Raw genomic sequence first — 26,890 nt, 5'->3', positions numbered from 1 at the left:
TGCGTGGCACCACCTCCTCGCTGGCAATATTTTGTATCTCCCCAGAGAGCCATCCCTCAAACAGATGCCCTGGGAGCCAGAGCTAGCCTCCTCTGCTTAACTTGTCAGAGCTTTATTAACAAGGTGAGCAGCTGGTAATGTGAAATTGTGACGTGCTGCCATTGCGAGAGTAAAAGCTGGCGCCATGCTAAAACATTGAGCGTGGCTCCCGGGGATGACGAGAGAATGTTAACAATTTTGAAATCACAGTAATATCATAAAATGTGCAGCATTATTTGCCTTTTCTTGCCACATAAATTAGTGCAAACCAACGGGCATGATTGTCAAATGTACACACACATGTTTTAAAAGTGAAAGGCGGCTCGTGCTGCAAAATTAAGCGTGGCCCCCAGGGCCGGACACGGATGAGGAAAGAACAAACAAGGAGCGAGGGGCGGGTGGTGGTGGGGGGTGACAACACCAATGGTGAGTAGTGGTGGGGGGGGACGACATAGACATGCATTGAACACTGACACAAGAATAAAGCTAAAAAGAGTTCCCCCAAATAACAGTTACGTTGTCTAAGCGTAACAAAACTGTACTTGGTCAGTGCTGCCCTGAGAAGAAATACGGAAGTGACATTTGTAGCCTAAACCAATTACGCGGCAGCAAAGAAAACCGACACTGCACTTAACAAATGGTGAGAAGCAGCCGGGAGCTACCTCACTTTAATGAATACTACAGGTCTTGCCGACAGCGCATGCACGCTGCCTAGGTTCGACCTAAAAAGGGAGTAGCCCAATTTTTTGTTTTGATTGACAGTGTCCTAGAAAGCCTTCATGACATGGCTGTATGCTCTGGCCTGGCCCAGCCCACCTTTGCCTTGACTTTTCCAAGTATTTCCGTGTTCACAAGGATATTTCTTGTGAAGTCCTAGGAGCTGTACTCTCACATTCTGCCGATGGAAGGAAACAACTCTCAATGTATATCAATCACATGCTGCCTCCCTGTGAACTGTGTTATTAGACAATGGAGGTGTGTTTGCCGTAACATGGGGTGGTCCCACTTTTTTCTACTAGTTTTTGGGCCAGACATTCACTCTCTTTGAGGATCTGGCCCCAATGACATGTCCGTCAGGAAATTATGATTCAAGGTTCCATATAGTTCATGTATTATTCAGTTCATTTTAACAATTTGTTTACACCACTCTTGATGTGTGTGGTGTGGTGGCTTTATGATTTATTTTTGTTACATGTAAGACAGGCCTGATTGTATGCTAACATGGGTCATTGCATTTAAAATGAAAGGTGGTGTGGTGTGGTGCAAGTGCAGTGCCTAAATACATGTTAGCTTGTTAGAATGGTGTAATATGGTGTGTGCTTGATTGGCATGATATTCTTAAACTCAATGTTTTAGCTAAACCTCATGCTCACATGACAGAGAAGTGATGTTCATTATTTGAGGCATGCAGTGTTCAAAAGCACTGAGTGGTTTATACCTTTTAGCCTACATACAAGCTGCATCCTCTCTTTGGCATAGAGTCGTAGCTGCATAACTGTTCAACAGATATTCCCCTAAACTGAGTCTCTCTGCCACTTTTTTTCTGTAATGGCAATTGGATGCAATCTCTCAGCAGTCCCTTCACATTGCAGGATCCACTTCCCCACTGGCCAGGTAGGCCAGTGAGCAGCTTATTGACATAGATACTCTCCCCAAAAGTATTTGCACCTCTGAATCAAGTGCAGCTCTTCAGTCTCACCTCCAGGAATGTGTATTAAGCTTAACCACTTCAGCGCTAATGACAAGGGTAACTCGTCATGGACTTTCCATTGATTTCAATGGAAAGTCAATGGAAGATCATCAGGTGCCTTAGCAGCCAAGTGGTTAAGGAGAGACTGTTACTGGAGGAATTTAAGAAGAAAACAATCACAGCCAGGAAGCCCACATGAACAAAAGTGCAGGTTGAAATTCTCTTTCCCTGGCCAGTGTCTGATGAACAGATCATCAGGAATCCCACCTTTGTGTACAGATTCAGGTTTAAATGAAAAATACCCCCCCCTAAAAAAAAAAGGGATGGTGGGCTTCTGGCCAACACTGGTAACAATGGTTTATCTTTACTCATTTTTAATGTTGTTTTTCTTCTTGTAATCTGACTCAACTTTTTAGCATTGCTTTTTGTCTACAATGTACTGCATCATGTATCAGCACTGCTTATTGTAATCCATTTATTTATTTATTGTATTGTGTTTTAACTGTTCTTTTATGGCACTTGCGGGAAAAAAGCACTATGACAATGAAAATTCAGCCCCATCCTTTCTACAAAAATCATATTCCATGCAACTATGAAATCCTTCTCATCCAGAGAAGAAAGTTCATTTAGCCATGGCCGGTGGCCTTCTAGGTGGGCAGAGGACCACTCATCATATTTAGAGAGCCGTCATTGCCTAGCGGGGATCTCTATAATGAAAGTGCATCGACACTACTCATTAGTCTATTCCCTAATTCCCTAAACATCTAGTATGTCATGCTAAGCAATCGACAGTTTACCCACACACTTTATGATGTCATCATGTCAGAAGTCATGGCTCATTCACTTAGTCTCCCCTCAGCTACTGGTTCATGTGTCTAACCTCACCACAGCAATGGCACCTTATATACCTTAATGACCAGTGATCTTTTATGGCGCGAGCATGAATCACTCTTGTTCAGCACAAGCTTTGCTACAAAAACATGAAAACAGTTCCCCTTTTCAGAAGTATATGGAAACTAATGTTACTTTTCCTAATTCCTTCAGAAACAAATTTCAACAAGGCCATCTTTTCTTAAGCTGTAGGACAACACATTTTACTAGAAAAGTGAAAGTTTTCCTTTACTGTCCTGTCAGCCTGAATGGTTTTGGAAAACATGGAGTATAAAACAGAAAACAAAGCAATCAAGCATACATTTGCTGGCAAGGAGTTCACTTTTCTAGGCTCAATGCCCGTTACACAAACTCTATATAACGTTAAAAGCAGTAATGCTTACTTACAATCAAGCCTGTCGTGTATTGAAAATACAAACATTTTGGGGTCCCACAGAGAAAAAATCGAGCTTTTAAAGTATAACGTCCAGCCGTTTTTCCCTACAAGTACCTACTGTTGTTTGGTCCTATGTTATACTATTTTACAACCATTTACTCTCACATTAACTCAAGCATTATTCATCTTGCTGTAAAAAAATCTGAAAACAATGGAATTTGTTGTTAATATTAATTAAACCAACTTAGAACGTGTCTGATTACTATATATATTTAAACTATGGTATAGAATACACCCTTCTTAATGGTTCAATAAAAGAACTTACAGTAAGTATGTATTAATATTATATTTTATCCTACCTAAAATGCCAACTTTCTAATCACACTATCCTTTTAAAATGTATTTGTTTTTTTGTCAAATAATTGCTAGCACTTATTATTTCCTCACCACACATTATTAACCCCTTCGGTGCTGCGCAAATTCTCCCGCTGTGCTGGAGGATTAATAAGTGGGTGGGATTTGGATGGCCCCTGGCCGTCCTTAGCACACGCCCACCATGACGTCGGACGGCGGGGGCCGTCCTTAGCACCGAAGAGGTTAAAATGTGCTTGCCTTAATAGTAGTGAGACTTTACCTGAAAAACATAAGCACCAGGAATTAAAGACAAAGGGACGGATTTATCCAGGTTTGTGCTACCCTTGGGTCATGCAAGGTGACGCAAGGCCAACACAAGCCCTTTAGTGGGATTTACTATGCCAGGCAGAGCCACCTTGCATGGCTCTGAGCGTCATAGTAAATCTGGGGTAACACAAGGCAGCGCAAGTCGCTGCCTTGCGTTACTCTGCCCTGGAAAGGTGTTCCTTGGGTATGGCATGAGTTTTCCCATGTATCCACCCATGGGCTCTTGCCCAGTCCTAGAATTCCTTACACTAGTAAACCTGGGAAACCATCAAAATGGTACTCCTTCCCAGGGGAGGCGAAACAAGGAGAAATCTGTGTATTTCTTGTTGTATTTATCTCAGAGAGCTATTTCTGTGCAGTAGGGCATTCTTTCCTGCACAAAAACAATCCTGGCTGCAACGCAGGTGCAAGGGCATAAGCATTGGCACTTGGCAACCACAACTGTGCCAGCGCAGATGGGGAGCAGGAACGCGCCATATCTTAGTAGATATAACGAATTACTGCCCTCTCCATTTGAGGTAGCACAGCAAGTTGTCTTGATGCTTTGCACTAAATATGAATACATCTGCCCACAGTCTACCTCAGGTTTTTGACACAACTCTAAATCATCTTAACTTAACACCATTTAATTATTTGATACTGTACACTGTTCATCTTGCCATTAGATGGCAGTCTAAGCTCATTCTTTTTAGTATTTAGACGTCTTCTACCAGGTGTTCAATATGATTTAAACTACCTTGTGCGCTCTGCAGTTTCTCTACCTAAGAATATTCAACCTTTGATGACTCTTTCCTGATAAAAGCGAAGCCTTCCTTAAAATTCAGTCGATACTGCAAACTAGTCCTCAATTTGATTAGAAACCATGGGGCAGATTTATGAGGCCCTTGTGCCTCTTTGCGTCGCAATTGCGTCACTTAATATGACTAGGAGATGTGTCACGTTGGAAAGCCCTGCGCCATAAGGAGGCGTTCCTGCGCAGGGGGGGCGTTCCTGCGCAGGAACGCCTCCTAAAAGTGGCTGAGTGAAATCTATGAGATTTCACTCAGTCACTTTCTACGTGAATTCCTTACGCCTGCTTGAAGCAGGCGTACGGGTGATGCACCATGCATTGTAGGGGTGCCCCCTGTGCATTGCAGGAGTCATGTCGCACTTGCGACATGACTCCAGCAATGCGCCGCCCGTACGCCGAAAGATGCGTCACGCATCTTCCCTGCCTTGCACCATGGGTGGCGGAGCTGTGGCGCACTGTGGTGCACATTAACTGGCGCATCCCTGGGGATGCGCCAGTTAACATAAGTCTGCCCCCATGACTCCAGTTTCTATGATTCAACGAGACTTCCGGGCCCGCCCCTTTCCTGTGCCAGAAGACCAATGACTGTCCATAAAGGAAATAAGTCTCATCAAAACACCTGCGGGTCGATGGATCCTGGCGAGGTCCTTATGGCCTACGGTGACTGAGCAGTCCGAAGGTGGGAAGAGGAACGCTTTGTCAATTATCCATTGTGATTGTTTGATCACACAATAGCTACGTGGTGATGATTGGGAATGAAAATGGCCCATTATGTCTCTCCTAATTGGCCGAGGTGGACAAATGCATAGGGTGACCCGAGCCAGGGGGTCTGGGTTGGCTCTACGAGCCTAGCACGAGCTCAACTGAGCCAGTACAACCAGATCTGGCACTGCGATGAGTGTGCCAAGAAATGTCAGTTTGTGATGCACACTGAATAAATGGACACTTCTTTGGGGAGCAATATATTGCCTTGAAAACCACACGTGAGGTCTTTATTTAGCGCATACACAGAACTAAATTACTTCTAAGTACTTTCATAACTGACACGCATTCTAAATGAGACACAGTGAAGTAAAGTGATTTGGTTAGAGTCACACAATTTTGTCAAGTGTGAATTTGAATACAGGCTGCCGGTTTCAAATTGTGCAATTCAGCCTCTGGATGAATAACTCCTTCTCGTACCCTTTCACCACCAATATACAACACTTTGTGATTCGTTTTTGTATCTGAATTCAGTGCTTAATTCGAGCTGGTGCTTGTAGGTGTGCCCAACTGGCACTTATTTTTGGAGACAGGCACTTATTTTCCCTTATCAGACTTTGACCTAGGGCAAGAGAGAGAAAAACACAAAAGGGGGAAAGAAGGAGGAAGAGAAAGAGAGTGAAACCATGACAAGGAAAGAAAACAAGGATGACAGAGAATCTGAAAGAGTGAGATAAAGGGGAGGGCAGTGTATGTGATGGATAAAAGAGGCTTGAGTTCAAACCAAGAATACACAGCCTTAGTATTCGGACCTAGGTTTGCCACCATTCCAAGAGAAAAATACCAGTCATTTGTTATTGTTTTAAGAGTCAGTAAAGGCCGGACGTAATATTAAATTGGGCTTTAAATAAAATCGTAGGTATTCATTTGTAACATTACTTTTCTGGCTTTGTTTAATTATTAGTCATGGATCAATAACGCAGCTCTCGAACCCATTAAAAGTAATTTCAATATATATTTGCTGTTTGAAGTAGATACAGTTAAGGCCTAAAATACAGGCTTTAGGCTATTTTACACATCTTTCTTCTGGTAGGGATATCAAAATGCCAGTGGTGCTGGTAAAAAACAGTCAGGTGGCAACCCTATTCGGACCCCTGTCATTGGACAGCACCGGCAAAGAGCTTCGGAAGAAAACGTTGGGACCCAACATTTATTCTTTCACAGATTAAGCACTGTGTAAATTAATACACTATGTTCAGTACATCCTGGTATCACGTGTTAATTCAGTCTGACAGGAATAATAGGAGTGTTTTTATTAATTAGAAAAATAATGCATAATTCATATAAGCTTAAATAGCGTGACTAGGCCACAGCTTCATGTTTGCAGAAAGAAATGTACACTTTAATTTAATTTAAACAAGTTTTTCCCACATGCACATGTTTCTCTGTGTGCTTTTCAACTTCAGAAAATCAGCAAAATAAAAGCTTTATCCATGATTTTACTTACTTAACAAAACATTACAGTATTAATTTGTATTCCTTTTGAGGAAGCTATGTCCAGAATGTTCCAGTCATTTTAACTTTCTAGGTTCTTAGCTCAAATCTTTCCTAGGGACTATTCATTAGTTGAGCTGTCTTTTGTATTTGTGTATTATTTAAATATCTTGTCATTTCCCATTCACACCTCATGCATCAACATTCAGTAATGTAGGTGTTCCTAGATGCATCTTATTTGATGTATCTTATGTTTTAGAATAACTATGTTCAAATTAATTTGTTATATGGCTAGTCCAACCCTATTTTGTGATCTCTCACTAATAAATGTGTGTGACTTCTGCACCTAAAACCCTATGTTTTGGGATATGTGCCAGTATTTCTTTGCCTCTCTGATTGTGCAGACTCTTCAGTATTCTGTTTATAGATTTGTACTTACGAGCTCTAGCCCCCACATGCATCATTGTGTTTTGTATTCGCTAACGGAGCGAATCCTTTAAATCGTCCGTTTGCGAATGCAAAATGCAATTGTGGGATGCATCATCATTTCTTTGAAATTTGCATTTTTAGAATTCGTATATGATGCGAAAACACTAAGGAATCGCATTTGGCACGTTAAAAATGGCATGCATGAAAAAACGCTATTAGCGATTCCCTGAAAAATCGCAAATAGCATTCCCTAAAATAAGAAGAGCTCAGACTTGGTGTTATTTTTTTCCAAACCAAACGCACATGTGTTTTTGATTGCTATTGGTATATAAGTGACACTCTGACCATTACATTTTCTTTCACCATGGCTGCAGTCATAGTCTTGGCACGTAGGCGGAGATTGAGAGCTGCATTCAGACGCAGAGTAGTGAGTGAAAGGATATTTAGGGTGCGCATAAATTTATTTGGGCAGACTGAGGCAGAAATTTATGATAAGTATAGGTTAAATGTTGATTCTATACTGGAATTAATTGCTGATTTGGATCCTATACTACAGAGACCCACCCTTAGAACACAAGCCATTCCTACTCATGTCCAAGTACTTTGTTGCCTACATCTACTGGCTTCTGGTTCTTTTCAAGGTGTGATTGCCATTGCTGGGGGAGTGTCACAGAGTTCCCTTTCAAGGTTTTTCAGAAATTTTTTAAATGCTATGTTGCTAAGGATCAGGCATTACATAGTTTTTCCAAGTACTCAAGAGGAACTTTTACAGACAAAGTTGGACTTCTATAACATGGCTCATTTTCCTCATGTCATAGGCTGCATAGATGGAACTCATATTCCCATATGCCCACCTTCTCAAAATGAGTACATTTTTAGGAATAGGAAATTGTATCATTCATTGAATATTCAAGCCATTTGTAATTCTAAAACCATAATCACAGACCTAGTGGCTAGTTTTCCTGGAAGTGCTCATGACTCCTACATATTCAAACAGAGTGCCATATTCACAAAGTTGGAAGCAGGACATTTTGGAGATGGATATTTACTGGGTAAGTTATCATGTAATGTTGATGATATTTTTTACAGACATAGAGAAATATGACCTGTTTGGATTTAACTGAATGGGTGAAATCTTTTCCATAGGTGACAGTGCATATGGTGTGAGAACATTTATCCTGACTCCTTATCTCAATCCAACAACCCGTAAAGAGCAGAATTATAACCAAGCTCATATCTCTACCAGAAATGTGATTGAGAGGACATTTGGAATAATGAAATCCAGATTCCGTATACTTCATAAAACAGGAGGTGCATTACAATATCGTCCTGAGGTCTGTTGCAAAATAGTTGCCACTTGTGCCATGCTGCACAATGTGGCCATGAAAAGAGGGCTTGGATTGGAATTTGTAGACAACATCCCAAACAACCACAACCAACCTCACCAACCCCAACCTAGAATCAATGGTCCTGATGCAGCAGAGGGAAGGAGAAGGAGAGCAGAAATAACTCAGCATTACTTTTAAATGAAGGTATGACACAGAACAAACATGCTTTTGCTGTAAATTAAGTTTTTATTTCAACTTAAAAGTAATGTAATGTCATAATCTATGCAAACATATCTGCTGTTTCCAAAAGAAAAAAAATTCATTGGTTTTTAATCTACAAAGGTATTGATATTGTTTTTTCGGATTTTGAAACAAAAATTAGCAACTCCTCTCAAATATCTCTCATTTTTTCCTTCCTCTCAATCCCAATGCTTTAACCTGTACAGGGTTTGAATTGATATTTTTTAAGGTATCTTTGCCAACATTTCTGACACTTCTTCTTTCTGAGGCTGCTATAATATTTACATTTGTAGTTTTTGATGAAGATGCAGTGACTGTAGACTCAGGATGAGAGATAGCACTTGAAACTTGAAGGTGCTCAGAAATTATGCCATTCATTGACTTCATGCCAGAGGACAGCTCACCATAATATTTCCTCATATCCTTTTGAATTTCAACAGTAGATTCTATCATTCTGGATGTGTAATTGCACATTCTGTGCATGGCTCTTGTGCTGGAATGCATATTTGCAACTGCTGCTCTTTGTAAAAGTGCACCCTGGTTGCCATGCATTGCTTGACATAGTGTCTCTATTGCTGATGTCATGCGTTCCATTTTGTCTGAGAAGACATTGACCATTTTGACAAGTGCAGTACTCATAATGTTAATGTCTTTGACCATATTGGTGATTTTACCCTTGATAACCCTTATATCCTTTCCTTGCAGGCGCTGTACTTTTAATAACTTCCTCTCAATGAGACTGCCATTTACAAAGTCAGCCATCGCTTCCTGATTTTGAGAAGGACGTCTGCGACGCCGAAAGAAGTGTTGCAGTCTGTGACGCCTGCCTGGAACCCTTTGAGCAGGCTCAGCATTGACTTCTATATTTTGGACTGCAGTGTTTACATTGTCCTCTGCCTCAGATTCTGTGTCTACTAGTTGACGCACTCTGCGTCTTTGACTTTGAGCCTCCACTATGGGTGAAGGTGGTGGGTCTAAGTTATTTCCAGCATTATTGATTAAATCTTGTGTAAAAGACTCTGCAAATTGAATGAATTCAGCAACCAAATCTGCATCTGCAAATGAAACAGTGGAAGTGAACTGTTAAATGAAGTTCTCTCATTGCCTATGTTTTCATTACATGTGAACATATGAATCTCATATAGAGAGGCATTGCTGACAACTACACCTAAAAGTGACTCTTCATACTTTCTGAATGGACCTTGTTATGTAATTTAAATTAAAAAATGTTGCTCAAACTACTTGTCCCATGAAGCCATTATTTTATGCTAAATACATCATTATTGTAAAAGACTGTGGACAAACATGTGCTTTTCCTTTTTTGTGCAATACAAACTTATAAGTTAGTCATGGTGTCAAAAAGCATTGTAGTTAAATATAAAAACAATTACCTTGACTTGGTCCTGCCTGATCAGAGGTGTCTATGTCCAATACTCCAATCACTGCCTCAGTAGGTAAAGTCCCTTCTACTAGTTCCTCCCAGGGGGTAGTTGGTATTTCTTTTGGTGAACCCCCACCAGTTCTCCTTGCAGATTTGATGCGTGACGCAATCCTTCCTTTGGCTCTGCTGCGCAAATCATACCATCTCTTCTGGAGATTGCTGATGTCTCTGTGGGCGACACCTACAGCATTGACCTTTGACTGTATTGTAATCCATATTTTTCTTTTAAAAGCCTCAGGTACTTTCAAAGATTTTTTTCCAAATAGCTGCTCCTGCCTAGCTGTGAATTCCTCAATTAATATCTCCAATTCTTTTTCACTAAATTTAACTTTTCTTTTCCTGGGCTGCTGCTCCAAAACGTCACTGCTTGACTCCATGTTCACCAGAAAATAAAGAAACCTCTCCAGCAGCGTTCAAACTGACTCCCAAAACTGCCAAATACACATTGAAGGCAGCCCACAGGTGGTTGTAATTAGGTTCAGAGGCAGGCACACTGCAATCACTTCTGAATTCATCATGTGTGTATTTTCGCACTTGCCAAATTCGCACCATGCAAATTCGCAGATTAGAAATCGTATTTTCCATGCGAATCGGTAAAAAATGCGATTTTTACCGATTCGCTCCGAAAATGCGAATAATTTGATGCATCCCATAATGCGAATTCTTATTTGCGAGTCCCTAATTTTCGCAAATAAGAATGCGCACAAACTTACAATGATGCATGTGGGGGTAGGTGCACTCTTTGGAGGGAGGGAGACTCTATGTCAGTTCTCTTGTTTTTAACTATATCCGGTTCGGACTGCTTACTTGCTTTGGAGGTAGATCTTATGTTGATCCTCTTGCATTATTCTGAGTTACTATTGAGAGATTTATTAATAATTACCTAACAAAGGGCCATATATGTGCAAATCGTTTTTGTGGTAGGAAATGGTCCGATTTGCAAAATTGGGCTGTTTTCCAACAGCAAGAATTCTTTTACATATGTAGAAATCACAAATTGTGATTTGGTAACATGTTACCAAATTGCAATTTTTGATTGTAATTTGGTATTTGCAAGGGGCATGTTAATGGCACTCCTTCGAAATACAGAATCGCAGTGGTATATATGAATGTTTTCCAACCAAACTATGGTTGAAAACATTAACTTTTTTACCAACATCTCAAAGGAGGTGGTAATCACTTGCAAATGGGAAGGGGTCCCCAAGGCACCCCTTCCTCGTTGTGAATGTTGAAACAAATATTTTTTAAGAGCAGGCCGTAGACCGATGGACAACTGCTGACTCTTCAAAAATGAAATGTAAAATTTAAATTTTCTTATTTTTAACCGCATCCCGTCTTCCTTTTAAGCTACATTAAAAGGAACTCCTTGGAGGGCGTGGAGACGTTTTTGAAATGGCTTGGACTTTCCCAACTTACTGTTGAATAGAAAGAGGATCTGGAGGAGGAACTCAAGGTGGAGGAGTTGACTGAAGGCATTAGAGAAATGGCGAGGTGCTGAGCGCCGTGTCTATGTGGACTCCCGGGAAGTATTTCCCGATGTACTTGGTTTTGCTGGAGACAATGCGGGAGGATCAGCACTTCGGGAGGTTGCTGTAGTCCATGAAAGAGGCATTGATAGTTATGATACCTAAACCTGATCTGGACCCTGGCTCATATTGGCCACTATCTGTTAGGAGTCGATACCAAAATCCTATCTAAGGTTGCATGGTACATGAGGACTGTAGGAAATGGGGGTTACCCAGATCTCCAAAGGGGTAGCATGGCATCAAGCGGGCCGGCCAAACTTCGAGGACATGTGAAGCACTCACGCAGTACCCTGAGTCAACACACCAGGCACACCACAAAAGAGGCAGGACACCAGTTTGAGTTGGAAAAAGATACGTAGTTTAGTAGGGTTTCCAACCTGCAAGGCAAAAGAATGCAAAACAGTAGTGTCACAACAGGACGCCAAATGGCGCCAGAGCCAAGCGAATAATGGGGGAATTATTTACATAGGAAGTAGTCCATGCTGAAAGGATAAAAGGATGGGATCAAAATGTCATTAGATCTGGGGCCAATCTGGCGGGGCCAACTCAGACTCTCATCCTAAAGGAAAGGCTGTAATTGCATAATTCTACATTAGCATAGAAATACATCATGCACATTAACACCAACCCACCCCTGTTAGGGAAAAACGTTAGGGCATCACGGCATAACATGGACAGGAACACCTGTAATAAATCAGCCCGTCTGGCCCATCAATCTGGTACATAAACAAGGGCCTGGAATAACACATCAGGCCAACCCATTGACCAACATTATGCAGAACATACCTCACCCAGCATTAATATCAGATAGGGGCCCTCCTCCTAGATCAGGAACATCTGTCAGGACTCAATTAGGTTCCCTTTACCATCAACTAAGGGGTATCAAACATCAGGGTGTACACAGCAGTCAACCCTCCTTACTTCTGGACTCCCTCAGATATTTCCTTGCCCAGACTTCCTCTATAACTGGGGACCTCAGGACAACCCATAAGGTAGGTACCTATATCTGCAATGAGGGGGAATAAGACTCTCTACCCCAGTATATGCAATAAGGGCAACCGGCTTGCTCCTGAGTTGTCTGGTAGGGCAGTTAGTTGCAGGAAAGTTAGGGCAGTTCAACAAATCTGGAGCCCAAGTCACAGGTGCCCTCCGCAAAACGGGGCGCCTGACAAGGCAACACAGTCCCAGGGGGCGGGCACCGGCAATTTACCCCGTTGCCCCCCCTCCACCAACTTAAGATAAGCCCCACTCACCGGGCTCAGTAGGTCCTGCGGGGCGTCCTTTGGGGTCTCCTCTGCAGGGGGGGACCAGGCACCGACAATGTGCCTCGAGTCGCAGGATTCCCCGGTGATCTGCGCCGGTCACTTGGGCCCACAAGGCCTCACTCAGGCCTCAGCGCCGCAATCGGGGCTCCCTCTTCACTATGGGGGCCCCGTTACACAACTCCTGCTGACTTCGGGCCTCCTCTAGGCTCCGCCCCTTTCTTAGGGTCCCGGGGCTCTCCACCGTAGGGACCAGGCCTCCTTTCCAAGGGGGGGGGCCACTGCACCTCTGGGCGACCACACTCGCCTCACCCGGGGTTTCAACACTGCCTCAAGAAGGCCTCCGGGGAGACATGCGGTGTCTAGGCACTCGTGGGGGAGAAGCCTGCCTGGCTTTCCCCCCTCCTTACACGGCTTCCGCCGTTCACTCGGGGCTCCCTCGTCCTCCTGGGAGCCCCACCGGCACTCTGCTCCGGCCGCCTCAGGTCGGGAGGCGGGGCTGGCACCGACAGTGTGCCCCGGCCCCGCCTACCTCACCGGCCCCTCGCGTGGGGGCATAGACCGGCGGGGTAGGCTCCCGCTCCGGTCACTCAATCCTCGGGGCTCCCCCTTCGTCCACGGGGGCCCCGCTCCAGTGCTTCACCCGGGTCCCCCTCCTACCTCACGGGGACCCGGGGCTTGGATTCAGCTTCTCCTGGCCTTCCCGGCCGTCAGCCAATCCCTGCGCGGCCTTCAAAGGTCACGGCCGCGCAGGCCAATCCGTGCGCGGCGGGGGCGGGCTGATAACGCGGCCTGGCCCCCCCATCACGTGATGCGGGAGTCGGCGGCCCTCTCCTGGTACCGGGGGCCGCCGCGACGATGCCCACAGCGGTGGGGGTCCCCTCAGCAGCGCCGGGCCGTGGCGGTGATTTCGGCGGCAATAAGGGGTAGGCTCCCTTCTTAATTAATTAATTATATAGCGGACAGCGCGCTGAAACGAGGGTAGGCTCCTCCAGCGTGATTTTCCTCAGGAGAATGGCGCTATTCACCGCGCACTGCTCCTCCCTCTGCCCACACCACTTCCAGGGCCAGTAGCATTCCGGGGGCCACACCAGCCCCAGCGCTTCTCTCCCCACAGCGCTTGGTAGGCAGTCCAGGGGCAGATTTAGAGCCACCGTTCCTCGAGGGCACAATCCATCCAGTCTAGCGCTTCCACAGGGGCCACAACTTCCCTGGGGGCATCAACCTCCCCAGAATAGCGCTTGCCAGGCAGTACCTCATAAGGGGCAACAGTTCCTCCAGGCAGCTCCTCACGACCCAGCACTTCCACAGGGTCACAGCTCCACCAGAGGGAGTAGACAGTCCTATTTCTCACCTCCTGGGCGCTTCTTCATCGCAGCGCTAGCGTAATTCCCGGTCCCCACAGTGTCAGGGATCTGGATAGGGGCCCTCCATTGTCAGGGGCCCATGGGGACAGCAGAGGGGGGTTTATAGGGGTGCAGGGCCCAGCTCACAGCCCCATGTGGCGGTAGCACCTCACAGCAGGTCCCCTCCCCTCTTGTCCCAGCGCTGACTGACTGTCTGGTGGCACTTCTCCCTTCTTATACCCTCCTCCCTCACAGAGCCAGCACCTTCCGGAATGTTGGGGAAAACTGGTTCACACTGGCTCAAGGGGAGGGGGTGAGCACCCTGGATGCCAGGCTTTCCCTCCAAAAGCTAGGGGTAGCTGGGTAATAATAACTAGACCGCTGACCTATGGCAGTACAGTGGCAAAACCCATGGCCATGGCATCCATTTTAAGCACAGTACATTTCAGTCAGGTGCATGTTTAACATGGGGGAATATTTTCTGCACACCATTTAACAACATTTAATTTTACAACAGGGCAACTCTTACCACACATGGTTCTTATATGTTTAATACCATGGGGGAGACATTCAAATTAGGGGGGCAAAAAGCGAAAAATTTGGGGGGGAAAGGCCAAGTCCAACACAGCTCCCCCCCAGCCAAAAGCCAGGGTAGACAGATCAATACCTTGATGGGCTTCCCTGCTTGGGGCGGAAAAAGGTGGACGCAGGCCTGCAACTACAGGAACACCTGCAGTCTCTTTTCCACTCTGGAACCCAATGGTTCTCTCTCGCAACCCTCCCTTCTCCAACCAAACCACCCCACTGGTGTTCCCTAGTGGGATGTGGCCAGGTCTGGCCTCTAGGCCATCCAGAAGTCTCTGGCCCTTGTTCCTTCCTAGAGTGGGAGGCTCTAGCCTCAGGCTTGTAATGCTCTTGGACCACTCTCTTTCTTCCAAATTGCCACTGGTCCACCCACCTGGGGTCTACACCCTCAAGCTGACCAGCTCTCAGGGGCGAGGCTCTCCTCCCCCTACCTCTCCTAGGGTTCCGCCATCTCCTTCTCCTGGGGACACCCTCACACAACCACTCTCTCCCCAACCTGGAGTCGAAACCCTCAGGTTGCACCGGTGACAGGGGCGAGTCCTCCCTCTCCCTGCACCCCCTCCCAGAGTTCCGCACCCTCCTAACTGGAGTAGTACCCCTGAGAGTCAACTTTGGGGGGACTCTGAACACAGATGTCCCACCCGCCAGGTCTGGAAAATCCTCAACCTGGCCACCCAACCCGGGATCTGTCCCCTTTGGCTGAGCCGGTGACAGAGGAGAGACCTTGCTCCCTCTGCACCCCCTCCCAGAGTTCCGCACCCTCCCACCGGGAGAAGTACCCCTGGGAGTCAAACTGGTAGGGACCTGGGTTACAGGTACCCCACCATCCAGGACAGGCAACCCCTGAACCTGGAACCCCAGTCCAGGATCTAAACCCCGTGACTGGTCAGACCCCCGAACCACTGGAGCTCTGGTTACTGATACTCCGGGTTCTCCTGATACTAGGGGATCCCCTTCATGAGAAGGCACATCGGGACAGCCTAGACTCCCAACCTGGGGTTCCTTAAAAGAACTCTCCAGGCCCTTTGACTGCAGTTGGGGCATCTCGGGACACCTCCCCGTCTCACTCCCTCCTATAGATGGGATGTGAGGCCCTACAACCCGCCCACTATCCTGGGACCTAGCTGGGTTTCTCACCTCTCCCGCCACGCTGGGTAGGAAGATCCCTGCACCACTCCTTTCTGGATCACTCCCCAATGTCTTCCCAGACGCTCTGGCACTTACCCAGAGGTCTGCCTCCTGTGCATGTTCCCTGGGGTCTGAGAACCTACACTGCATCAGATGGTGACGCAGACTTGGGACACAACTCCTGAGCATGTGCTCCCGAATAACGGCATGGCACAGCCCTTCCCAATCCTCTACTGCTCTCCTCACCACCCAATCCTCCAATGCAGTCCAACACTCCTCCTCAAACTCTCCCCAGGACTGGTGGGACAGTTTTCCACTGCCCCTGAACACTAACCCGTCCCCCTCTTCCTCGGAATCAGGCACGGTCTCCTGGGCATCTGGAATGGGACTCCTTGCACTGGACCTACACTCGCTGCCACCACTGGATCCCACCCTCCTCGGTGAATCCAGACTCCTAAAACCACTCTCAGGGGACAACCTACCCACCTGAGCTGATCTCTCTCCGGCGAAAGCCCTCTCCGCCTCCGCCATCCTCTCCTGGGCTAGGACCATTTCTGTCTCTAGCCTCTGCTCCTGAATCCTCAGCTGCGCTAACTCTGTGGCCTGCTCAAACCTGAGCTTCACCAGCGCCAGCTGATGCTCCCTTTCTTCCCTCCTATCTACCCACTCTTCTGGGGACAGGGAAAGGGATGGGGCAGTGCCCCCGGGACTGGACCCAGTGCGAGACTCCCTATCTACGGTGTCCTCATCAGCTACTGGTGTCTCTGCCCTGTTAAACTCTTCCTCCTCTTCATCGGGGTAACTACTTCCCAGGGTTCTGGATGGGGAGCCCTCTCTCTGGCCTCTAACCCACTGACCCTTCAAAAACTCGGGAGGGTAGTCAGACAAGTCCCCACTAATCTCTAAGGCCTCTCCCCTCTTGAGGGCCTCATAGAGAAACAACTTTCTCCTAATGTTTCCTACTGGGGGTATCCCTCTCTCCTTGAGGAAATCTATGACTTCCTGCTCGGTGTACTCCATCAGTTCCACTTCGACCAAAAACCAACCCCATCGTGGCGAGGTACACCCGGGACACACCCTCCCAGTGGAACAAGGGGACACAATTGCAAAACACTTTCAGGAGGAAGCAATTTAGCAACAATATTCTTCCAAACAATAATCCCCACAACAAGGCTCTACTTGTGTAACCTGTGGCCACTGTGGTACTGCGCAAACACAAGTCCTATCCCACCGCTTGCCACCAAATGTAGGAAATGGGGGTTACCCAGATCTCCAAAGGGGTAGCATGGCATCAAGCGGGCAGGCCAAACTTCGAGGACATGTGAAGCACTCACGCAGTACCCTCAGTCAACACACCAGGCACACCACAAAAGAGGCAGGACACCAGTTTGAGTTGGAAAAAGATACGTAGTTTAGTAGGGTTTCCAACCTGCAAGGCAAAAGAATGCAAAACGGTAGTGTCACAACAGGACGCCAAATGGCGCCAGAGCCAAGCGAATAATGGGGGAATTATTTACATAGGAAGTAGTCCATGCTGAAAGGATAAAAGGATGGGATCAAAATGTCATTAGATCTGGGGCCAATCTGGCGGGGCCAACTCAGACTCTCATCCTAAAGGAAAGGCTGTAATTGCATAATTCTACATTAGCATAGATATACATCATGCACATTAACACCAACCCACCCGTTAGGGAAAAACGTTAGGGCATCACGGCATAACATGGACAGGAACACCTGTAATAAATCAGCCCGTCTGGCCCATCAATCTGGTACATAAACAAGGGCCTGGAATAACACATCAGGCCAACCCATTGACCAACATTATGCAGAACATACCTCACCCAGCATTAATATCAGATAGGGGCCCTCCTCCTAGATCAGGAACACCTGTCAGGACTCAATTAGGTTCCCTTTACCATCAACTAAGGGGTATCAAACATCAGGGTGTACACAGCAGTCAACCCTCCTTACTTCTGGACTCCCTCAGATATTTCCTTGCCCAGACTTCCTCTATAACTGGGGACCTCAGGACAACCCATAAGGTAGGTACCTATATCTGCAATGAGGGGGAATAAGACTCTCTACCCCAGTATATGCAATAAGGGCAACCGGCTTGCTCCTGAGTTGTCTGGTAGGGCAGTTAGTTGCAGGAAAGTTAGGGCAGTTCAACAAATCTGGAGCCCAAGTCACAGGTGCCCTCCGCAAAACGGGGTGCCTGACAAGGCAACACAGTCCCAGGGGGCGGGCACCGGCAATGTACCCCGTTGCCCCCCCTGCACCAACTTAAGATAAGCCCCACTCACCGGGCTCAGTAGGTCCTGCGGGGCGTCCTTTGGGGTCTCCTCTGCAGGGGGGGACCAGGCACCGACAATGTGCCTCGAGTCGCAGGATTCCCCGGTGATCTGCGCCGGTCACTTGGGCCCACAAGGCCTCACTCAGGCCTCAGCGCCGCAATCGGGGCTCCCTCTTCACTATGGGGGCCCCGTTACACAACTCCTGCTGACTTCGGGCCTCCTCTAGGCTCCGCCCCTTTCTTAGGGTCCCGGGGCTCTCCACCGTAGGGACCAGGCCTCCTTTCCAGGGGGGGGGGGGCACTGCACCTCTGGGCGACCACACTCGCCTCACCTGGGGTTTCAACACTGCCTCAAGAAGGCCTCCGGGGAGACACGCGGTGTCTAGGCACTCGTGGGGGAGAAGCTTGCCTGGCTTTCCCCCCTCCTTACACGGCTTCCGCCATTCACTCGGGGCTCCCTCGTCCTCCTGGGAGCTCCACCGGCACTCTGCTCTGGCCGCCTCAGGTCGGGAGGCGGGGCTGGCACCGACAGTGTGCCCCGGCCCCGCCTACCTCACCGGCCCCTCGCGTGGGGGCAATGACCGGCGGGGTAGGCTCCCGCTCCGGTCACTCAATCCTCTGGGCTCCCCCTTCGTCCACGGGGGCCCCGCTCCAGTGCTTCACCCGGGTCCCCCTCCTACCTCACGGGGACCCGGGGCTTGGATTCAGCTTCTCCTGGCCTTCCCGGCCGTCAGCCAATCCCTGCGTGGCCTTGAAAGGTCATGGCCGCGCAGGCCAATCCGTGCGCGGCGGGGGCGGGCTGATAACGCGGCCTGGCCCCCCCGTCACGTGATGCGGGAGTCGGCGGCCCTCTCCTGGTACCGGGGGCCGCCGCGACGATGCCCACAGCGGTGGGGGTCCCATCAGCAGCGCCGGGCCGTGGCGGTGATTTCGGCGGCAATAATGGGTAGGCTCCCTTCTTAATTAATTAATTATATAGCGGACAGCGCGCTGAAACGAGGGTAGGCTCCTCCAGCGTGATTTTCCTCAGGAGAATGGCGCTATTCACCGCGCACTGCTCCTCCCTCTGCCCACACCACTTCCAGGGCCAGTAGCATTCCGGGGGCCACACCAGCCCCAGCGCTTCTCTCCCCACAGCGCTTGGTAGGCAGTCCAGGGGCAGATTTAGAGCCACCGTTCCTCGAGGGCACAATCCATCCAGTCTAGCGCTTCCACAGGGGCCACAACTTCCCTGGGGGCATCAACCTCCCCAGAATAGCGCTTGCCAGGCAGTACCTCATAAGGGGCAACAGGTCCTCCAGGCAGCTCCTCACGACCCAGCACTTCCACAGGGTCACAGCTTCACCAGAGGGAGTAGACAGTCCTATTTCTCACCTCCTGGGCGCTTCTTCATCGCAGCGCTAGCGTAATTCCCGGTCCCCACAGTGTCAGGGATCTGGATAGGGGCCCTCCCTTGTCAGGGGCCCATGGGGACAGCAGAGGGGGTTTATAGGGGTGCAGGGCCCAGCTCACAGCCCCATGTGGCGGTAGCACCTCACAGCAGGTCCCCTCCCCTCTTGTTCCAGCGCTGACTGACTGTCTGGTGGCACTTCTCCCTTCTTATACCCTCCTCCCTCACAGAGCCAGCACCTTCCGGAATGTTGGGGAAAACTGGTTCACACTGGCTCAAGTGGAGGGGGTGAGCACCCTGGGTGCCAGGCTTTCCCTCCAAAAGCTAGGGGTAGCTGGGTAATAATAACTAGACCGCTGACCTATGGCAGTACAGTGGCAAAATCCATGGCCATGGCATCCATTTTAAGCACAGTACATTTCAGTCAGGTGCATGTTTAACATGGGGGAATATTTTCTGCACACCATTTAACAACATTTAATTTTACAACAGGGCAACTCTTACCACACATGGTTCTTATATGTTTAATACCATGGGGGAGACATTCAAATTAGGGGGGCAAAAAGCGAAAAATTTGGGGGGGGGAGGCCAAGTCCAACAAGGACCAATGTGGGTTTATACCTGGTTGTGGGATGCATATGAATCTTCGGCAGCTGGCCCAAGTACAACACCCAGTGGAGGAAGCAGTTCTGGATGCTGCATTAGTGGCACTAGATATTGAAAAAGCGTTCAATGCTCTGAGTTGGGAGTATCTTTGGAAAGTGTTGCAACGCATGAGACTGGGGCAGTGGAATCTGCACTAGGCTACAGCTCCTATATGCCTGACCAGTGGCCAGCGTTTGGACTGGACCTGGAGTGTTGGATTGTATATTGATTGAGAGAGGCACAAGACAGGGATGTCCGTTGTCCCTACTTCTCTTTGCCTTGGCGATAGAGCCCTTAGCCGTAAGGCGTAGCGCGATATAGGTGAGTGGGGTATAAAAGTTGGCAAGCTCTCTCATGTCGTCTCACTTTATGCAGAGTATGCCCTAGTATTTCCCTGGAACCCGGAACGGTCGGTTAGACTATTAATAGAAATCATGGACAATTTTGGCAGAACGTCAGAATGCATTTGAATAGACACAAAACAATGCTCTTCCCGCTGGGGAGACTGGTGGGCAGAAAACCAGGGGAATCCCCTGAGACAGGATTTGTGTGGAAGAGCAGTGATTTTTGTTATCTTGGAATCCAGTTTGCACATTCCTTGAAGGACCAGTATGGTCTGAATATGGGTAGGGTGGTTGAGGGTCTGTAGGCCTCCATCCAGTTCTGGAGCCAACTGCCAGTGTCTGTGAGGGGCAGGGTGACTCTGAACAAAATGATACTGCTCCCCGATGCCTCTGTACTTTACAGAACTCCTGTGGCCCACGTTTACTATATTGAAGAGCCTGCTGGTGTCCCCGGTAAGGGCAGGTAAAAGAAGTAGAGTTAAATTGGAGATTCTGAAGTTAGACCTGGAGCACGGGGGACTAGGCCTTCCGAATCTGCAGATCTACTATATAGCAGGGCTGCACCAGTACGTGGCCCAATGGTGTGAGGAAGGAGTAAACGGGGAATAGAAGCTACTGGCTGGGATGGTGGACAGAGATGACCTCCTGAAGTGTTTAATTTGGGAACCAGGGCTCCAGGTGACTACCCCTTTATTGTTCACTAGGTAGCGGAGGCCTGGGAATTGACGGTCACTTGGCTACTACCTTTTCATCAGATATGCTCCCTGATGGATATGATGCAGTGGACAGAGGGTGGTTGTACTAGGGCTGGGGATATTTATCTTAACAATAAGTTAAAGGCAATGCACACAATTTATTTCAGATAGCGCCTGGACAGTTTTTGCAATATGCCAAGTTCCTGTATGGCCCTGGAAATCTGGACAGACTTCCCTGCAGAACCAGTGGAGTCACAGACACCAGCATTGTTACTAGATTCCGGATCCATTGGGGGCTTGAATCCGGTATTTATAAAGCATTAAAAGCTGACCGGCATACATGTACCAGGGATTTGCCAATGCTGCTCAAATAGGGTGAGTGGAGGACGGCCTATGCCCAGTTCAAGAACATGGTTAGTAATGCCTGCTATAAATTCATTAAATTTTTGTATTCGTACCGTACCTACCTTACACTTCAATGGCTCCATAGAATGTATTCCATTACGATGAGGGGCATGCTCTAGATGCGGTGCTGTCCAATTGCCATTCCTACACATGGTGTGGGATTGTCATGCTTTAAAAGGGTACTGGGAGATGGTGGTGCATATTCTCCGGGCAGCTACACACACACACATAGGACTTTCCAATAAACACCGCCTCTTGGGAGTCCTCCTGTACCCACAAGAGAGCGGAAAAAATGGGTACGGGATTGGCCCAGTTGGGGTTGGTACTGCCAAAGAGATGCCTGTCACAGCCTAGACCTTCAGACATACATAAGTGGCTGACTGACCTTAGAGAGTGGACCGTGGCAGAGAAACGACGGCTGGTCTTTGTCCACACTAATGAACATGCAGAGAGGGACTTGGGGGGGGGGGGGTGGGGGGGGGTCACTTATGGTGGTTCACTTGAGGACTGTTCGGCTACCATGAGTGAGAAATGCACTCACCTCCCAGGATGCTATCGCTGAGGGCCCTCAGGGGATACAACGCTGATTGGGGATCCGGGAAGATACCTGTGAACCTGCAGACCCCCTCAATTATATTGTGGCTGTGGCTGCATACCCCCCCACCCCGAGCAGGGGTGGGGTGAGCAACGCGGGGTGCGAGCTTGAGGTGTGGCCATTGTGTGGGGACTCTGGCTGTCTCCCCCATGAGCTGTATTGTGGGATCTGGAGCCATGTATTTATAACTAATTGTACTGAGCTGCTGCCAAGTTTCAAATATGTTCTTGCTATTTGTTATAACGGACACCTGTTGTATTTTGTACAGTTAAAAGGAGATGAGTAGAGCAACTAACGGAGATGGACAAGAGCACTGGGACATACACTACATGGAGTATTCAGAGCTATTCTAGATTGGTGGGACCAGTCATGACCCAGTGACACTATGGCTTGCAGTCCTGTGGGTGTGGACCAACCTTGCCTGATTTGAGGACCTGTTGGAACTTGTACCTGCTTGGTGTGAGATAATACGGATAATACGACGAAACAGGGCTCGGGTCTATCACTCTGATCAGCATAGGTACACTTTACTGCCAATGAATGTGAGTGCCATATGACCAAGCTGTATTCACAGTAGCTGAACCTGAGAACCTATGCTATAGGTTTTTAACCCTACAGTGTGTGTTTGTATTGGTTGTGGATCGCTCATGCATGTTATGCTTTAGCCACAGAATTGTAAAAGGTCTCACGTCTCTGCTTTATTGCACCATTGTGTAGTCTGACTCAACTCAATAAAACATTTTTTTTAAAGCCTGAATAAAAAAAAGATTGCTTTATTACTAAACATTCACATAGCTTGGAACAGAGCAGGCAGGCTTAACTTAGAAGGCAATGTGTAAAATATTTGTGCAATAACGCATACAGTAACACAGTGAAAACACCACAACAATACAACGAAACAGTTTAGAAAAATAAAGTATGTCTTTATAAATAAAGCAAGGGCTAGGGATACAGAGCAGTAACAGCAGAGAAATACAGTGGCATTTCTAAAATAGTAATGTTAAATCCAACTTTACAAGTATAGAGGATTTATCACTACCATTCCAAAGATATGAAACATGATGTAGATACTCCTTTCTAATCAGAAATTACAGCTTAAAGGTATTTTAAGGAATTCCCAATATTAGCCTATGAGGGAAGTAGGCCTCACAGTAATGAAAAACATTTTTAGCTGTTTGTCACTACCAGAATATGTAAAACATAAAAGTACATGTCCTACCTTTTAGTTACACAGCACCCTGACCTTAGGGCTTCCTAGGGCCTACCTTAGGGATGACATATCTGTAATTAAAGGCAGTTTAAGGCTTGGCAAAGGATTTCAAATGCTAAGCCGAAGTGACAGTGAACTGCACACGCGGGCCGTGCAGTGGCAGGCAAGTGACATGTTAGAGGGCAACTAAGGATTCTCACCCCTCCTCTAATGAGTTGTGCTCTATTAGACAGGGCATGTTGGGAGTCAGAGAATCCTGTCAAAGGGTGTGCATTATAAAAGTGATGCAAACTGGTGCAAAATGTTTATTTGAGAGTTGCTTTCCAGCACAAAAGAAGCGCAAAAGTACTTACACTGCATAAACAGGGTGTCCAATAAGTGGTAAATGAGTGTCTCCACGCAACCACCCATAGACAGGCCATAGTGCCAAACAACAAATCCTCTTTGATTCAGAAGTTGAACAGGAAAAATGTTTTATCCAACTTTACACATATGTTAAACTGTGCGGCACACATTAAAAGTGGAAAAAGTTTTGAAGTTTGTCTAGGTATGGTATTTTGTCCTGGAAGGGCACCCTTGCAGTTCAAAACCTATAGTAACCTATGCTGGTGCAAAGGTTTCTGTGACGCTAGGTAGACTGATTGTACACATGTGCTATAGAAAAGAGTAGGATTGCCCTATCTTAGTAAATATGGTACTGTCCTGCTCTCTCCCTGTCACACAAAGCAGGGCAGCAATTTTGGTTGCTACACTACACAATATTGTAATAAATCTAATCTTAAGTGTCTAAACTTGCCTATGTACTCATACCTTATGTATCTTTATTACTAAAGGTGTCTTATGGGGTGAGGAGGGTTCAGTTGTGCTCGACTCTTACTTTTCTACAAAAATGTGCAAAAAATGGCCTTTAACAGATGCTGATGGAAGTTATTGCTACTGTTCTATTTTTGTCTACCAATATGGATCTCTACAAAGTTATCTTTCCTAGCAGCTGAATTAACAGTATGTGCGCCAGACAAACAGAAGATTTTCCTTCTCTGTGCTTATAGATTGAATGATGTGAGAAAACATGCAGTTTCTATAACATTACGATTTAGCAAATGTTTGTTTGCAATACCATTCAAACAGCTGGCCTGCTTTTCTAGGCCCCATGCCTACATATGAAGTTTCTTATATTACATATACTAATGTTTGCATGCAGTCAGGTTAGTCTTGCACATAACTTGCATTATTGTCACCTGAAAGTCCTGCCACACACAACATAAAGATGTGCTCCTCCTATTTAATGAAGGGACATTTATTTTGTTTTTATTTTAATACTTTTTCTACATTTGAATATGTGTATATAAATGCCTGACTTGTATATATGTACAGTTTGCAGGTATCTAGCATATTCGTCGTAAGGAAGCTTCCGATGTAATCTACGTATGCATAGTGCGGTAGCCTCTCTGATTTAGGCATAGTATTGAAGCTTCTAATTCATAACCAGGATGCTTGCCCCATATATATGGCTAGTACTCAAACTCCTGCTATAAAATACTGACAAAATAATAACAATAATAATAATAATAACAACAACAACACTACTACTGCTAATAATAATAACAATAATGGTGGTAATAATATTAATAAAGAATAATATATTACTTTTTATATGGTGTTTCATACAGTATTTTTGAAGTTTATAAGTGCTCTAAATAAGAGGTGTGCCAATACCCATTTTAATGGAAAACAATGTAATGCCCTTGGAAAGATGAAAGTTTAAGTTCTTCTTGCCAGTTTTCAAACTTTGGATTTGCAAATCACAACAGATGTCAGGGATGACCATTAACTTACTGGGTCATTTTAAATTGCTATCTGCATATGCTCTTTAAGGCCTGTATATCCTAAATTAATCAGTTTATCAGAGGCCTCCACAGCAACTATAAGACATCTGGTACACATAATGGGCATATGAGAGGCGTGTGTACTATGTAGAGGCCAGAGGCTGTGCACACTTTGCATATATCAGAGACTTTCTGAAAACACTGTGCATATATACAGAACGGTATACTATGCATACAACAGAGGCAGCACATACTTGCACATATTTGAGGCATGCATACTGTTCATATGCCTTTACGCATAGTCAGGTTGTGAATGATTAAGCGTGACAACTGACAACTGAATTTGTTCACTTAATTGAATTTGGCTGTGGGATAATTAAGAGTTAGGTACATACATATTTACGCTAGGTACAATGTAGACATAGCTCCAAAGAGAACTAAAGTGTTTTGCAGAGAACATTTTTATGTAGTAGGTATGCCTCAAAATTACATTCTATACTGAGAATTACATTTTGTTTGTGGTAAAGAGGAGACAATATTAGAGACCATGATTTTGTGATGGGGGTAAAGGAGCAGGAGATTGTAGATTGGATTGTACCATGTAGAGCTCTTATTATCCTGAATCACAGAACACGCTGGTCATTGATAGAATCGGGAAAGAGCAAAATTGCAACAACTTAACTTTTTTCGTTAAGATGTAGTAGAAAATGCATTGTGTTAAAACTTAATCACAATTATTAAAATATTTTAAAAACATCCCTGCATGTAGAAGAACCCGACTCCACGATCCAATCAGAATTGTTTGTGAACCTTCCATGTACTTCTTTCATATGGTTATCATCACTGGGTGCCATGCCTCCCAAAACGTAGACATGTGGCTACGGCCCTGAGTAAATCATCTCCAAAGTATGCCACAGCACAGATATATGAAGGGATTGCAAAAAAATTGTTATGTCCAACTTCATGGCTAATAGGTATTTGGTTGATGGAGAAGAGCTGGAGTTAACCAATTCAGTACTAGTAGACACAGTATTAGCCAACCTCGCTGGATGTATGTTTAGGGCTGTAGATGGCTTGCCACCAAAAGATTCTTTAGAACATAAAGCCATTTACACTTTGAAGCATGTCAACAACTTATCAATGATAACTGGGGGAAAATTCAACATATGTGACTAAAGCAATAAAGAAAGAGTTTATGATTCTATCATACTGATCAGAAATCCTGTCCTTGGAGGAAAAGTAAGTGTATTTGTTAGTAAATGTGGCATTTGGCTCCATTAAGGAGACAGGGGAATATTAGCAAGAACCTCATTAAAATTATCGCCGTTTTAGCGGCAGGAAACTGCCGCTAAAACGGCGATAATGGGCTTTCTAATATGCGTTATAGAATTCCAATAGAAGCCCAGGTTAGATGTCATGCACATCTAACCTGGGCTTCTATTGGAATTCTATAATGCATATTATCAAGACCATTATCGCCGTTTTAGCAGCAGTTTCCTGCCGCTAAAACTGAGATTATTTTAACGAGGTTCTTGCTAA

General features: G+C 46.3%; 1 long non-coding RNA gene across 1 annotated transcript in view; it reads left to right on the top strand.

Moving 5' to 3' along the window:
• LOC144782790 (uncharacterized) overlaps positions 1-10,209 on the top strand; it is a 60,931-nt gene extending 50,722 nt beyond the window's left edge. Inside the window, exons 2-3 of the long non-coding RNA XR_013601264.1 lie at positions 8,239-8,624; positions 9,366-10,209. This is a non-coding gene — a long non-coding RNA (uncharacterized LOC144782790). The remainder of the gene's footprint in view (positions 1-8,238; positions 8,625-9,365) is intronic.
• The last annotated feature ends 16,681 nt before the right edge of the window (positions 10,210-26,890 follow it).

The sequence above is a fragment of the Lissotriton helveticus genome, chromosome 9 (assembly GCF_964261635.1).
Source record: "Lissotriton helveticus chromosome 9, aLisHel1.1, whole genome shotgun sequence".
Taxonomy (NCBI): domain Eukaryota; kingdom Metazoa; phylum Chordata; class Amphibia; order Caudata; family Salamandridae; genus Lissotriton; species Lissotriton helveticus.
This window is presented reverse-complemented; position numbering and strand designations above follow the sequence as displayed.